The sequence below is a fragment of the Capricornis sumatraensis genome, chromosome 9, assembly GCF_032405125.1.
Source record: "Capricornis sumatraensis isolate serow.1 chromosome 9, serow.2, whole genome shotgun sequence".
NCBI classification, from domain to species: Eukaryota; Metazoa; Chordata; class Mammalia; order Artiodactyla; family Bovidae; genus Capricornis; species Capricornis sumatraensis.
In genome coordinates, this window is record NC_091077.1 from 43,917,286 (window position 1) to 43,928,579 (window position 11,294).

Here is an 11,294-nt window from a genome sequence, read left to right on the forward strand (position 1 = left end):
GCTCCAAGGAAGATCAGAGAAAAGGCTTGGGGAGGAGAACAAGGGCGTGAAGAGGCAATGCTGGCGGTGAGCAGCCAGAGACGGACACAGGAGATGGCAGTGGGGGCAGTGTTGGACCAGAGTCAGCGAAAAATGTCAGAGCAGGAACTTAAAGCTGCTGCTGGCATTTCCCTGGCTGTCCAGTGGTTAGAAAACTGCCTGCCAATGCAGGGGACTCAGGTTCCATACCTGCTCCAGGAAGATCCCACATGCCCTGGAGCAGCTAAGCCTGTGTGCTGCAAACTAAGCACGCTTACTAAGCCTGCGCTCTAGAGCCCAGGAGCCGGGACTGCTGAAGCCTATGCGCCCTGGAGCTCACGCTCCGCAACAAAAGAGAAGGCACTGCGGTGCAAAGCACCCACGCACCGCAGCTATAGAAAGCCCTCGCAAGGCAGTGAAGACTCAGGACCGCCGAAAATAAAAATGAATTTAAAAAACTGCTGCTGAAGGAAACTTTTCCAGGTAGAGCCTAGAGTCTCCACCGTGAGTTAGAGGACACTCACCCACAAGACATGTCCTCGCAAGACAGCTGGGTTTTAAAGGTGACGACTAGTCATGCCTGAAGGCAAAGTGGTAGCATCGTCCAGGCTGGAAGATCTGGCATTGCAGCCTTTTTGGACGCTGGTGAAACAACCCTGAGCCGAGGCTTCCACATGTGTCCTAGGTGTCTCTTCAGCCCTGAGGCCTGAGAAGGTCAGCTCTGCCCGACCGGGCATGGGGGAGTGGGGTGATGGAGGCCATCTGTGTCATGGGGAAGTGGAAATGGTGCTGTCGGGAGGGCAGGCAGAGGAGGCCAGCCCAGCCCTGTGGTGGTGGAGCCCTAGAGGCGTTGGTTCACAGGGCAGTTTTTGTTATAAACAGGGAACAAGTGCAGAACAGAGGACCACCTGTATGCTGCTGGCCCATTCCCACTTACACCCACTTTGTGCTGTTTGCCATTTATTGTACTTCTGACATAGAAGCCCATGATTCCCCTGTTGTCATACTTGCTTTATATGGTCAAGTCTTTCAGTCACATTTTTTAAAGAGTTTTGTGTGTTTACCCACATGGTCAGCCTTCCTGCAGATCTATCAGAGGTTCTCTGAGATCCTGAAGAGCTTCCTATAAAATGCCCATGGTGTGAGTTCACTGGCAGCAAATTCTCCCACCTTTTGGTGGCCGGATAATACCTTTATTTCACCTGCATCAGCAGAAGGTATTTTTGGTGGGAATGGAACTTTGGGTCGGCAGGTGGCTTGGGTGTGACTTTGTTGCCTCAGCGTTTTGAAGATACTGCTCCATCGTTCCCAATGAGAGTTGAGTGGGCACTGTCTCCTTCAAAGGAATGTGTCCTTTCTTGTCCTTTGTGCATTTTATCTTAGTTTTAAATTTATTTGATTCAGATGTGAGGTTTGTTGTTTTATTTTTTATTAAAGAATAGTTGATTTAGTGTTAGTTTCAGATGTACAGCAAAGTGATTCAGTTATATGTATGTGTGTGTGTGTATATATATATATAAACGTAAGTATTCTTTTTCAGATTCTTTTCCATTATAGTTTACTATAAGACACTGAATATAGTTGCCTGTGTTATACTGTAGGTCCTTGTTATCTGTTTCATATATACCACTGTGTATCTGTTAATCCTAAATTCCTAATTTATTTCTCCATCAGTCTCCATCCCCTTTGATGACCATAGTTTGTTTTCTGAGTCTATTTCTGTTTTATAAATAAGTTCATCAGTGTCATATTTTAGATTCCACGTATATGTAATATCTTATGGTATTTGTCTTTCTCTGACTTATTTCAATTATTATGATAATCTCTAGGTCTACCCATATTGCTGCAAATGGCATTATTTCATTCCTTTTTCTGGCTGAGTAGTATTCCACTATATGTATGTACCTCATCTTTATTTATTTATTTATTTATTTTCCCATTTTCACCAGTAACTTTTTTTTTGTTTTTTGTTTTCCTTTATTTTAATTTACAATACTGTAATGGTTTTACCATACATTGACATAAATCCACCACAGGTGTACATGCGTTCCCAAACATGAACCCCCCATCCACCTCCCTCCACACATCTTTATTTTTATAGCATCTTTATTCTTTATTTTTTTTAACACCAAAAACTTTTTTGTATTCAGGTACAGCCAGTTGTACCACATCTTATTTATCCGTTGCTCTCTCAGTGGATGTTTAGGTTGCTTCCATGGCTTGGCTATTATATAGTGCTGCTATGATCACTGGGGTACATGTACCGTTTCAAATTGGAGTTTTGTCTGGATGTATGCCCAGCAGTGGACTTGCTGGATCTAATGGCAGCTCGTGTTTTAGTTTTTCTAATTGGTCGAGTGTGGGGCTGCGCATGTGTCTCTAGCCGTGGGAGTGGGAGCTGCTCTCTGGTGGTGGTGCAGTGGATTCTCTGGTTGTAGAGAGTGGGCTCTCGAGCTTGAACTCGGTACTTGTGGTGCTTGGGCTTAGCTGCCCCTTGGCATGTTCGATCCTCCCAGGGACCGAACCAGTGTCCCCTGCACTGGTGTGTAGATTCCCAACCACTAGACAGCCAGGGAAGTTCTCTTTTTAAGAAACTTCCGTACTGCTCTCCACAGTGGCTGCACCAATGTGCATTCCCAGAAACAGTGTAGGAGGGTTCCCACACCCTTTTCATCATTTGTTATTTGTAGACATTTCCATGATAGTTATTCTGACTAGTATGAGATGGTACCTCATTGTAGTTTTGATTTGGGTTTCTCTAGAGATCAAATTGCCAACATCTGCTAGATCATCAAAAAAGCAAGAGAGTTCCAGAAAAACATCTATTTCTGCTTTATTGACTATGCCAAAGCCTTTGACTATGTGGATCATAATAAACTGTGGAAAATTCTGAAAGAGATGGGAATACCGGACCACCTGACCTGCCTCTTGAGAATCCTGTATGCAGGTCAGGAAGCAACAGTTAGAACTGGACATGGAACCAGCAGACTGGTTCAAATAGGAAAAGGAGTACGTCAAGGCTGTATATTGTCACCCTGCTTATTAACGCTGGGCTGGAGGAAGCACAAGCTGGAATCAAGATTGTCGGGAGAAATATCAATCACCTCAGATATGCAGATGACACCACCTTTAAGGCAGAAAGTGAAGAGGAGCTAAAAAGCCTCTTGATGAAAGTGAAGGAGTAAAAAAGTTGGCTTAAAGCTCAACATTCAGAAAACTAAGATCATGGCATCTGGTCCCATCACTTCATGGGAAATAGATGGGGAAACAGTGGCTGAGTTTATTTTTCTGGGCTCCAAAATCACTACAGATGGTGAGTGCAGCCATGAAATTAAAAGACAGTTACTCCTTGGAAGGAAAGTTATGACCAACCTAGATAGCATATTCAAAAGCAGAGACATTACTTTGCCAACAAAGGTGCATCTAGTCAAGGCTATGGTTTTTCCTGTGGTCATGTATGGATGTGAGAGTTGGACTGTGAAGAAAGCTGAGCGCCAAAGAATCGATGCTTTTGAACTGTGGTGTTGGAGAAGACTCTTGAGAGTCCCTTGGACTGCAAGGAGATCAGTCCTGGGTGTTCAATGGAAGGTCTAATGCTGAAGCTGAAACTCCAGTACTTTGGCCACCTCACTCGAAGAGCTGACTCATTGGAAAAGACTCTGATGTTGGGAGGGATTGGGGGCAGGAGGAGAAGGGGACGACAGAGGATGAGATGGCTGGATGGCATCACCAACTCGATGGACGTGAGTTTGAGTGAACTCTGGGAGTTGGTGATGGACAGGGAGGCCTGGTGTGCTGCAATTCATGGGGTCGCATAGTTGGATATGACTGAGCGACTGAGCTGAACTGAATACTTAGGAATGTTGAGCATCTTTTCATGTGCTTGTTGACCATCTGTATGTTGTCTTTGGAGAAATGTCATAGGTCTTTTTTTCCTGCCCATTTTTTTATTGGATTGTGTGCTTTTTATTGATCTGTATGACAAGTTTTCTATTTATCCTTCTGACCATTTGGTGAGCTTCTTAGATCTGCGGATTGATATTTTTCATCAGTTTGGGGAAATTTCCTGTGATTATTTCGCCAGATACTTGTTTTGCTTATGTTCTCTATTCCACCCACCCCCCCCCCCGCCCCCAGTAATCCAGTTGCCTGTATGTAGGACTTTCATGTGATCCCACAGATCTCTTGCACTCTGCCTGTTTCCCCTGATTTTTCCCTCTGGGCTTCCATTTGGGTAATTTCGACCTGTCTTCAGAGACATCCATCCCCCTTCTGTTGTGCCTGCCTGTATGCTGCCCACATCCTCTAAATCTTGTTTAAGTATTTTCTAGTCCCAGAACTTCCTTTTGTTTCTTTCTTTGTTAAGTTTCCATTTCTCTGTTGAAATCCTCCATCTTTTCAACCTCCTGCCGTTTTCCTCTATATTCTTTAACAGATTCATTACAGTAATTTTTTAAAATCCCTGACAACTGACTTCAACATCTGGGTCCCCTGTAGGTCTGTTCCTACCAGCTGTTGTTCCTTCTTCATTTCAGATAACATTTTCCTTCTTCATGTGTATCTAAATTTTTATCACATCCCACGCACTGTGAGAGAATGATCTGCCAGATAGATCTGCACCAGAGAGCAGCGGAGGGGGCAGGTCCCTTACAGAAGTCGAGCTGGCTGGCTGGCTGCATTTCCCCACGTTAGCCTCCGTTTCTAGTCCAGGCGTCCTGATGTCAGTTCACTGTCTTGACCTGCGACGCCTGCATTATAGCAGGAAAACATTTTTTTCACTCTGCCTCTTCACCCCCACGCACTCCCCACCCAGCGCAAGGCAAGGTCCCGTAGGAGACAACCTGGGCGGTGCTTCTAGCCCTTCTGGGGTCCGGGCTGTTCTGCCAGCCCACGCGGCCCCAGCAGTGCCCAGTCCCTCCGAGGCTGCTGGGGGCTACTCACCTGGAAGGGGCTCTTTCCTCACTGGAATCTAGTCCTTCTTGATTTCTTAGGCTCCATGTTTCATCAATATATTTTAAATTATATGTAATTATTATAATATAGGGTAGACAATGCGATGATCTAATATACAGACGCATACAGTCAAGGTAATTACCACATCCATCAGTTCACATGGTTACTTTTGTGTGTGTGATGAGAGATCTACTTTCTGGGCCAGTTTCAAGTGTAAAATACAGTATCATCAATGGCAGTTGTCATGCTGTAGTTTAGATCCCTGGAACTTACTCATTTTATGACTGAAAGTTTGTGTCATTTGACCAGCATCTCCCTTTTCCATAACCCAGCCCTTGGCAATCACTGTTTTACAATCTGCCTCTGTGAAAGTGAAAGAGGAATGAAGAAGTTGGCTTAAAGCTCAACATTCAGAAAACTAAGATCATGGCATCCAGTCCCATCACTTCATGGGAAATAGATGGGGAAACAGTGGAAACAGTGGCTGTTTCTCTGGGCTCCAAAATCACTGCAGATGGTGACTGCAGCCATGAAATTAAAAGACGCTTACTCCTTTGAAGGAAAGTTATGACCAACCTAGACAGCATATTCAAAAGCAGAGACATTACTTTGCCAACAAAGGTCTGTCTAGTCAAGGCTATGGTTTTTCCTGTGGTCATGTATGGATGTGAGAGTTGGACTGTGAAGAAAGCTGAGTGCCAAATAATTGATGCTTTTGAACTGTGGTGTTGGAGAAGACTCTTGAGAGTCCCTTGGACTGCAAGGAGATCTAACCAGTCCATTCTAAAGGAGATCAGGACTGGGTGTTCATTGGAAGGACTGATGTTGAAGCTGAAACTCCAGTACTTTGGCCACCTCATGCGAAGAGCTGACTCATTTGAAAAGACCCTGAAAGATTGAGAGCAGGAGAAGGGGCTGACAGAGGATGAGATGGCTGGATGGCATCACTGACTCGATGGACATGGGTTTGGGTGAACTCCGGGAGTTGGTGATGGACAGGGAGGCCTGGCATGCTGCAGTTCATGGGGTCACAGAGTGGGACACAACTGAGCAACTGAACTGAACTCTGTGATCTCACCTTTAATATTATGTCCCACACATAAGCGAGATCAGATGGTAGTTAATCTTTCTGTGTTTTCACTCAGTGTCATCCAAGTTCATCCAAGTTGCAAATTGCAAGACTTCCTTCTTTTTAAGGCTGAAAAATGTGTATGTGTGTATTTCTACTCTATGCAAATTAAGAATGATTTCTAACTAATGTTGTGATTATAATGTATTCACAACATATATATCATATTTTCTTTGTTTCTGAGGTTGTTTCCATGTCTTGGCTGTTATAAATAGTGCTGCAGTGAACATGGGGTGCGAGTGTCTCTTTAATGCAAGTGATTTTATTTCCTTTGGATAAATACCCAGAATTGGGATTGTTGGTTGGTATTTAGTCACTTTAGTCATGTCCAACTCTTTGCAACCCCATGGACTGCAGCACACCAGGCTCCCCTATCCTTCACTATCTCCCAGAGTTTGTTCAAATTCATGTCCATTGAGTCAGTTGTGCCATCCAACCATCTCATCCTCTATCACCTCCTTCTCCTCTTGCCTTCAGTCTTCCCCAGCATCAGGGTCTTTTCCAATGAATCAGCTCTTCGCATCAGGTGGCCAAAGTATGTAATTCTGTTTCAAATCTTTTGAGGAACCTCTATGCTTTTTTCCGCCGTGGCTGTACGTATATATGATTCCTGTAGTGAATCTGTTCTTTTTCTACTTTCCTTATAACCAGCTAAAGCTGTGGTCTGCCACATCAGTCTATATCCTGTCCAGAAATTGAACCCCTTCTACTATCTACTGAATGTCTGTAGGATCTGTCATGGTGGCCCTTTCTCACTTGATATTAGTCATGTGTTGTCTCTCTTCGTTTTTTTAAATTTTTTATTTATTTTTTGTTGTCTCTCTTTAAACAAATGAACAAACACAAACATTTTGTTGTGTTTTTGTCAAAGAACCAACTGATGGTTTGTATTTCATTCATTTTCTGCTTCATTTTCGGTCTCATTATTTTGTTATTTCTCCTGTTTTGAATTGAATTTGCTATTAACTCTTTAGTGTCTTAAAATGAAAGCTTAGACTGTGAATTTTAAACTTTTATTCTTGGGGGTTCCCAGTTGGTTCAGTGGTCAGGACTCAGCCCTCTCACTACCAGGGCCTGGTTTCAGTCCCTGGTCAGGGAACTGAGACGTTACAGGTAACACAGTGCAACCAAACAATAGTAACAATAAGCCTTCTTTTCCAGTCTATGCATAAAGTACAAGTGTCCCTCTCAATTCTGCTTTAGTGGGGTCATCAAATTGTGGTATGTTATAATCACAGTATCATTCAGTTCAAAATAGCTCCTTATATCCATATAGTTTCTGTTTCAGCCTATGTTTATGTCAAGGAGTTGGTTAACAAACATCTGGGGATTTCTTGTTTCTATCCTGTGATTGATTCCAGTGTGATTCCACTTTAGCCAGAGACCATGCTTTGCAGGAGATAAATTATTCTTGACATACAGTTGACTTACAGTGTTGTAATTGTTTCAGATGTACAGCAAAGTGATTCAGTTACATTTATGTTCTTTTTCAGATTATTCTCTTATTACAGATTACAGATACTAGATAGTTTCCTGTGTTTTAAGTAGGTAATCCCATACTCCCAATTTATCCCTACCCCTCATCCTTACCCTTGGTAACTATAAGTTTGTTCTCTACATCTGTGAGTCTGTTTCTGTTTTGTAAATATGTTCATTTGTCTTATTTTTTAGATTTCACATATAAGTGAAATGATATTTGACTTTCTTTCTTACTTCACTTCGTATGATAATCTCTAGGTCCATCCTTGTTGCTGCAAGTGACATTATTTCATTCTTATGGCTGAGTGATGTTCCATTGTATACATGTACCACGTTTTCTTTAACCACTCACCTGTTGATGGACATCTGGCTATTGTGAATAGTGCTGCTATGAACAGAGGGGTGCATGGTGTTATCTGGATAGATGACCAGGAGTGGGATTGTCTGTTTTTAGTTTTCTGAAGACTCTCCATATTGTTCTCCATAATGGCTGCAACAGTTTACATTCCCACCAACAGTGTAGGAGGGTTCCCTTCTCTCCACACCCTCCAGCATTTATTGTTTGTAGACTTTTTGATGATGGCCATTCTGATCAGAGATGTGATACCTCATAGTTTTGATCTTCATTTCCCTAGTATTAATAACTAGTGATGTTGAGCATCTTTTCATGTGCCCTTTGCCATATGTATGTCTTCTTTGGAGAAATGTCTATTTAAATCTGCCCATTTTTTGATTGGGCCTTTTTTTTTCTTTTATACTGAGTTGTATGAGCTGTTTGCATATTTTTGAAATTAATCCCTATATGTCACTTGTTTGCAAATGTTTTCTCTCAATCCATAGGCTGGACAGCCTATTCATTTTGTTCAAGGTTTCTTCTGCTATACTAAACCTTTTAACCTGGAGAATGAAATGGCAACCCACTCCAGCATTCTTGCCTGGAGAATTCCATGGATAAAAGATCCTGGTGGGCTACAGACTTCAGTTCAGTCACTCAGTCGTGTCTCTTTATGACTCAATGGATTGCAGCATGCCAGGCCTCCCTGTCCATCACCAACTCCTGGAGTTTACTCAAACTCATGTCCATTGAGCTGGTGATGCCAGCCAACCATCTCATTCTCTGTCAGCCCCTTCTCCTCCTGCCCTCAGTCTTTCCCACCTTCAGGGTCTTTTCAAATGAGTCAGTTCTTTGCATCAGGTGGCCAAAGTATTGGAGTTTCAGCTTCAGCATCAGTCCTTCCAATGAACATTCAGGACTGATTTCCTTTAGGATGGACTGGTTGGATCTCCTTGCTGTCCAAGGGACTCTCAAGAGTCGTCTCCAACACCACAGTTCCAAAGCATCAATTCTTCAGCGCTCAGCTTTCTTTATAGTCCAACTCTCACATCCATACGTGGCTACTGGCAAAATCACAGCCTTGACTAGACGGACAGACTACGGGGTCACAAAGAGGCAGACATGACAGAGTGACTAACTCTCTTTCTAAACCTTTAAGTTTAGTTTCCATCTGTTTTACTTTTGTTCCCATTACTCTAAGAGGGGGAGCCAAAAGAGCTATTGCTGCAATTTATATCAGTGTTATTCCTATGTTTTCCTCTAGGGATTTTATAGTATCCAGTCTTACATTTAGGTCTTTAATCCATTTTGAGTTTATTTTGTATATGATGTTAGAGAAAGCTCTAATTTCACTCTTTTAAATTTAGCTGTCAGGTCTTTGCATCACTACTTAGTGAAGAGCCTGTCTTTTCTCCACTGTATATCCTTGCCTTACATACATATGTATACATATATATATATGCATCCATGCTAAGTAGCTTCAGTCACATCTGATTCTTTGCAACTCTATGGACTCTATCCCACCAGGCTCCTCTGTCCATGGGATTCTCCAGGCAAGAATAGTAGAGTGAGTTGCCATGCCTTCCTCCAGTGGATCTTCCTGACCTGGGGACTGAACCCATGTCTCTTTAAGTCTCTTGCATTGGCAGGCAGGTTCTTTACCACTAGAGCCACCTGGGAAGCATATTTTATTTTTTAGTCTCACTGCACGGCATCCAGGATCTTAGTTCCCCAACCAGGGATTGAATCCATACCCTCTGCAGTGGAATTGTAATCTTAACCACTGGACTGCCAAGGAAGTCCATTTGCCTCATAGATTCATTGACAGTGCATGGGTTTCTCTCTGGTCTTTCTAGCTTGTTCTATTGCTCCATGTCTTTTTGTGTTAGTACTACGCTGTTTTGATGACTGTATTCTGTAGTAGGATGTGAAGTTATGAGTGTGTTCGGACTTCTACTGTTCTTTTTTGTCAAGATTGTTTTGGCTATTCAGGATTGTGTTTCCATATGAATTTAAACATTTTTTGTTCTGGTTCTATGAAAAATGCAATTGGTTATTTGATAAGAGATTGCACTGAATTTGTAGGTTGCCTTGGGTGGTATGGACATTTTAACTATTAATTATTCCAGTCCAAGAACATGCTATATTTTTGCATGTTTCTGTGTTCATTTTCTTTCATCAGGATCTCATTATTTTTGGCCTACAGGTCTTTGCTTCCTTAGGTAGGTTTATTCCTAGGTATTTTGTCTTTGGTGCAATGGTAAATGGTATTGTTTCCTTAAGTTATGATATTTCATTGTTAGAGAAATGCAACAGCTTTCATAATTTTGTATTCTGCAACTTCACCAAATTCATTGATGAGCTTTAGTAGTTTTCTGGTAATGTATGCATACTGTCATGTTATCTGTAAATAGTGACAGTTTTACTTCACTTTTCCAATATGAATCCCTCTCATTTCTTCTTCTCTGACTGCTGTGGCTAGGACTTCCAAAACCTTCTTGAATAAGGGAATCCTTGTCTTGTTCCTGATCTTAGAGGAAATGGACTTGTCATATATGGCCTTTATTATGTCAAGGAATGTTGATAACTCCAGCTTCTGAAGTAAATGTAGATCTGTCTGTTTCGTTTTCTCTCTTGCTTCATAATCTGTGCACTGCTGTAGGACACTGTAATGATGCTGGTGGAAGCTCGCACTGCTGTCCTCCTCCAGAGGGCAGGTCACATGTTCCATTGGCAGGAGACAGTCATAGCAGCTCACTGGGACCCTGAATAGCCGCAGGCCCTGGGAGTGGGGTACAGCCGTCTTGGGAGCCCTTCTAATAAGCCCACTGGCTTGTTGCCTGGCCTTTACTCCTGGCATGCCCACACCCTGTGGGTGCCCCAGGCTGACACCATCTGTCCTTCTGTCCTGAATTGTAGTGACCCCAGGACAGGCTGCTCTGGGGGCTACAGTGGGAGGCCTGGTCCCCCGCCCCATGGACCCCTCACTTGGGGTCTGCCTACAGTGTGGCAGGTCTCAGGAAGTGACGAGGAGCCCAAGGGCTGGAGCTCAGGGGCTCAGAGTCTCTGCAGCCAGCCCGGTCCTGGGTCCGGGTCATCCCTAAGAGTCCTCACTGGACAGGAGGGCCCAGGATGGGTTGTGGAAGCAGGAGGACACCCCCCCCTCCAGGGCAGAGCCAGCAGGGCCACTCTGGGTTGCATCCCTGCCAACAAGATTCTTGGTGCGGGGCGGGGCTCCTGACACTCTTGGCTGCTCCAGGAGGAGCCCAGGGCAAGCCCCCATGTGATCTGGATGCGCTGAAGGTGAGAAGTCTCTGGCTCCACTGCCAGGACCCCATTACACTCGAAGCAACACATGTCTCAGGGCTTATACGTTTCTTT